Consider the following 6,073-nt stretch of genomic DNA (forward strand, 5'->3'; position numbering starts at 1 on the left):
TGGAAAATTACACGGGGAAAACATGGTATGAGACTCCCCTTTTTCTCATCTCCCACTTGATGGATCATCCCAAATTTTTCCAGGGAGAAACTGCAGTGGATGAGAACAACAGCTGGTCACGTTGTGTTATTCCTGTGTGTTTGTAGTGCATTTTTATCTTGATTTGCATGTTTGCAGTACATTTTTCACACAAATAGCTTATAATTACGCAAAGTGGCATAATGGAATAATTTCAAAGATTTTGCATAACAAGCAGTCTAAAAGCCTGCTGTCACATTTGTACAAATAACCCAGTCTGACAGGTGAGAATCCCTTCTTGTAAGTATTAATACATCACCTCTAAATACAACTTGTTGTCCTCAAGGTAGTGTGCCTGAGATATGAAAATGATACATGTGTGAGAGTCAAATTGGCATGTTCCTGCAGCGGTGAGGTCTCAAAAGCTATTTTCACTTACAAGGAAGCAGCTGACACCTACAGAATGTCGGATTGCAGATTATAAACTTGAAACTATAATGTTTAATAGGCAAGTAACTGCTACAAAAGTCATTCAAAGACAATGTTTCAATACAATTAAATGGTTAAGTCAGATTTTAATAATCATTAAGGAAAAGTAGCTTTTGGAAAGTTACTTTTTTCCTGCCTGACCTTCTGGCAGTTGGTATACCAGTTCTTGCCATTAATGAGGTGTCAAATCTTCTACCAGAGCAGAAACAATGGCCAAGGTGTAGGGAGGTGTTTTTCTACCTGTTACAGGAAGACCAGTTAAATAGGACCTAGGAACTTAATTTACTTGTAAAGAGACATGTATTTCCACAGTTAAATGTAAGACAATATCTGGGGAAGGCAAACCTTTTTCTCCCCAGCCAGGCTAGCACAAAATCCACTGTGAGGGGCGCTACCACCATGAACGTTAATTTACCAAAATGCCTGGGGTAGCAGTTAGTGACATCACATGCCCTTTAATTTTCACTTTCACTCACACACACATGCTCACACATACACACACATTCACACATATACACACTCTCACATAAACACACTCTCACCCACAAGATCGCGCACAACATACATTTAAAAACATGTTTTACTTACCTCTGCTGCCAGGGAGGGTCATATTCCAACAAATTGTATTCTTTATTAAACTTATAGCGTAATATTCGCTATTGGTGTAATAAATATTTGACCGAAAGCAAGGAAACTGGAGCCTCAAAAAATGTCCATAAGGATAAACTGCCACTGTGTTCCTGGCACTGATTTTGCAAACTCTGAGGCCAGTTGTTGCAGAGGCAGCACTAGGTGTTACAAGGGGCAACAAAGGCAGCTGCAACCCCTGGAGACCCGTAAACATCGTCCATGGCTTGCTCTAGAACCAGTTTTGAGAACCCACAGAGGGAGGGATTGTTCCTGTCCAGCTTGAATTTTTGGAGTATGGTGCACTGTGGGAATATTTGCAGTAAATCAAACAGGAATTGCTGTAAATGTCTGTGAGTTTGTCCCTGAAATCAGTGGTTAGGAAAGAGCCAGAAGTCACCTCATCCACTAGCAGGTGCCAACCATAGATGTGGCACCACAAGGAACCCTCTTCAGAACACTGTCTGGACCTGCAGAAGACTGGACCTGCTATCTGTGACCACATAGGTGCCTTGATGGACTGGACATGCTCCCTCTTGCACCCAGGACAAATAAGTGGATTCCAAGGGTTAGTTTACTGACTTCCTATGTGGTTACAGAGCCATATCAAACTGCAGGAGGCCTTTTCCTGAAGAGACCAGTTGGCCATTAACAATTGGATCTGGACTTGACCTTGATGGTGGGATCTTTTGGATTGAGTCCTGGACTCTAAGTACTGTTCCTGAAGTCCTGGGAGCCTTATCAGTGACCCAGAGGAGCTGCTGCATAAACCATGACAAGTTGTGACATCCAAGACCTCCAGTAGATCTCCAGTGCCATCAGGGGCACCTTATGGCAAACCTGTCTGATTTTGATGCATCATCCTTGAATACAGCTCCAGGCTTGGCAAGCTGCAGTATTTTGAGGTCCATAAAAAAGACCAAGTCAGAAGGTAAAATCTTTGACTGAAACAAACCTTATTGGTGTTTCCATTACTCCATTACAATCAGCCTTACATATGTCTTAGGTCCCAATTTACCACTTCCATCGACTTTCGGGTTCCATTTATAAGATTTTTGTTGTTTAAAGTCTTATTTTATTTATTACATTTTACTCCATTGTTGATATTTGTTTAATTGTTTTCTGTTTTGTCTGTATTACTGTTTTGGCACTGCACTGATATTTTACACATTGCCTGTCTGCTCAGTGCTATAGACACCAGGGGGTTAAGCTCAGAGTAATTTACTGACGTTGGAGTTCACCCTGACAAGTTAGTCATATTTTTCCTTGAGGTGGGACACCACCCATCTCAAATAATTCTCCACATTTCTACAGGGAGTAGGTCATATTGCTGTCACTGGATATCACTCACATCCATGGGGTGGCACAAGTGAACATGAGAAGAATGCAAAACATCTACAACATTGGGGAAACCAGGAATGCTACAATAATCACCCTCAAGATTTCTGAGTTCTGATAGAGTTTTTAAGAAATAAGATAACATCTTTCATTAGTTTTAAATTAGCCTCAATCCCTTGATTAAGAATACCATTGGCCACTGCTTGGAGAATGCCTACAATGCTTACCACTGTTCCTTGAAAGGAACCCCTGTGAGTAAAATAAAGAGCACTCAAAAACTTCACATGAGTTGCCATTGCATTTTTCACATTCAGACATGGCTCAAGGTCTACACTGACCTCTGCAAGTAAAAATCAAACTCTTTCTTCAACAAGTAATATAGGTTGATTACTGATAGTGATGAAATAAGACCCGGGAATAAACTTAAAAAATGGTGAACAGAGGTTCATGATATTGATAAACATACTGGTCTGGATTGATACATTGAAGGAGTTTGAAAGAGAGTAAATTTGATTTGGAAGCATTACAAGATATGAGTAGCTCTAATGAAGTCAGTGATGATGAAATACATGTTGGCTATGCTGGAACTACAACTTACTGAAGAAACAGAAACATGAGAGATCAGAAGTGACCGGATCTTTGGGTTTTAGACTACTATGGGGAGGGCTGTCAAAAATATGTGGTATATACACCTTTTGTGGAGTGTTGGGATCTCCTTTTGAAGCACCATGGAATTGAAAAATAAGATACATTATACATTTGAACACATAGGAAGTGTGCATCACATTTCTCCCTTGCTACCTAACTTGTATAAACTTCATACACATCTACCATATGCAGAAGATACTGCAGCCACTGGCGCAACAGATATTTCCATTTGTACTTCCTCATCTTCTAAAAGAAAAGTAAGCTAAAATCTGCCATTGAAGTAGTGTGCCAGAACAAATGCAAAAGGAAATTATTGCCAAATTCCTCAGTGACTCAAAATCATTGGCCAGTAGGGGCAGAGAAGTAAATGCACACCACTGCATGTATTGTGCTTAAAATGACCAAAATTACACTGAAATAGTTGCATAGGTGACTGATGTATGAATTTTCCATTCACAAAAAGTGGTGGCAAATTGCACACCATCTTTTCACGAATGGAAAGGAGTCTTGTGAACTGACTTATGTACTAAAAGGTGGGTTCACAAAATTCTGCACTGTAGTGTGTCACAATTTGAATGGCCTCATTTATGGGAGTCGGTAGTGGTTCCCCAGGCCACTGCCTACTCTTAAAACACATTGGTGTCAAAATTCTCAAATGGAAGGGGACCTCTTCCCATTTCCTAATGCCTTAATATCAATTTTGATTTTTGAGTGGTAAAATATTAATGTTTTTTTGACTGGATTTCGTTTGTGAAACAATATTATATCCGTTATGGAATCAGTATTTGGAAGGAACGCTCATAAGATGCCCCTTCAAAATAGCATCCCTATTGTTTACTTAACACATTTACCGATTCGGAAAAGCTGTTTCAAGTCGTTAATTGGGTTAAGTAAATTATTTTTAAAAAATCGCCATTGCAAAACCTCAGATTTACCAAGTCTGAGTATGTGCGATTATTAAAAAGTTTTGTACAGGCCTATAGTTAGGACAACTGTGTTGAGACGATTTACCGTTATAATCATAAAAATGATCAAATGCAAAGAACTTATGAGTTGAAGAATACTAAAGTCAAGTACCTGTAATTAACATAAACAAATTACATTACTATATGCCAGGGCCCATGATAAATCGGAACCAAAGTGGCCATTCAGAAGGTTGAGCTAATGGGAAAAGTGAGGGTCATTCTGATTACTATACTTTTTTTCCCGTTTGTGGAGATTTCATAGTGTTGGTTTAAAAGCATCAAAGCATGATATTTCTGGCATGTATCTATGTATTATCTAATGCTATAGCCAGAGGGGCACCTGTTCCCGAATCTTTGCGGGGAGCTGAAATTTTCCCTATTTATAAAAGAAGGGACTGTGCCATCCCCAGCAACGATAGGCCTATCAGCCTAATAGATACCATCCCAAAAATTTTTGACAGGTTAGTCCTTGGCAAAATAAATATGTGGCTAGATGATCATGATATCCTTTCTAATTTACAGGCAGGTTTTCGACCCCATGTAAGTACCATAGACCAAGTTTTTAGGTTTATGATGGTCTACTGGAATGCTGTACTTTTAGCTGGAGGTACCTTATACGCAGCATTTGTAGACCTAAAATCTGCATTTGATTTAGTCCCACGGAAAAAATTATGGGCCATATTAAAGGAGTCAGGGCTACCATTGGAACTATTACTTATTCTTGTCAAACTTCATGAGGCAAATTATGCTCAGGTTCGCTGGGGTAAACAAGGTGACTAAACGGAACGCTTCAGTTAATAAGGAGGTTCGACAAGGTTGTGTCCTGGCCCCCACTCTCTTTACTCTGTTTATCAACAGGGTACTTACGTATTATACAAATTACCCTACTGACGCTCCGTCACTCGCTGGCTCGAAGGTACCCCTATTGATGTTTGCAGACGACACTTTAATTCTGTCTAAGACACAATCAGGGTTACAACGAGCTCTAGACAGATTCACAGTCTTCTGCAAAGATCACGATCTAGCGATTAATGTTGAGAAAACAAAGTTTATGATATTACAGAAGTACAAAATAGTGAAAGGGAGAGTGACTGTGAATGGGGTACCACTGGAACAAACTGACACCTTCACTTATTTGGGGGTAACCATGAGTAAGAGATTAGACTGGAAATCCCAGCTAGACCTATTGACAATTAGGCACAACCAACTGGGAGGTGCACTACTAAAAGAGCATCGTCTCTCCTACTCAAAACCGGTAAGCCCAGTGCTATCAATTTATAATGGGAAAGTTAGGGCGTCAATATTATATGGCGTAGAGCTATGGGGCTTCGAAAACTTATCTTCCTTAGTCCAAGCTCAAAATAAATTCCTGAGATCCCTAACTGGTTTACCCCAATCGACCCCTCTAAAACCACTATTTTTAGATCTAGGATGTAAAACAATTGAGGACATCGCTTGCTTCAGACCCCTAGCATATTGGAAAAGGCTCTGGACTACTCCGGAACTTCTCCCATAAGCAAATGCTCTGAAACATATAAAAGAAGTAGACACATCAGGTAAAATAAAATGGCTACACTTACTACCTTGGGGCTTAGTCACCTGTGGGACGACCCAGTAGGAAACTCTTTTCCTTCACAATTAGAGAATAAGACAATTTACTGGAACAAGGTCACTTTTAATACTATGTCAACGATAAACAACTCTCCGTTGACATGTAGTTTCTTGGAATATAAGCTTGAAACAAGATTTAAAACATACTGGGATACCATCATTAGGCCTTGCGACAGGAAATTGTACCATCAATTTAGAGTCGGGTCTCTCCCTATAAAGAGGTTTACATCAAATTGGCGTAATGCTACTGGGACTAAGTGCCCCTCGTGTCCACTTACAGACGAGACAATTTTGCATATAATGTTCGCATGCCCCCCATATATTCGATCAAGAAAGAAATGGCTCAAACCGATCTGTTCCAATCTTGGAACAAGATC

This window comes from Triturus cristatus, chromosome 11 (genome assembly GCF_964204655.1).
Source record: "Triturus cristatus chromosome 11, aTriCri1.1, whole genome shotgun sequence".
NCBI lineage: Eukaryota > Metazoa > Chordata > Amphibia > Caudata > Salamandridae > Triturus > Triturus cristatus.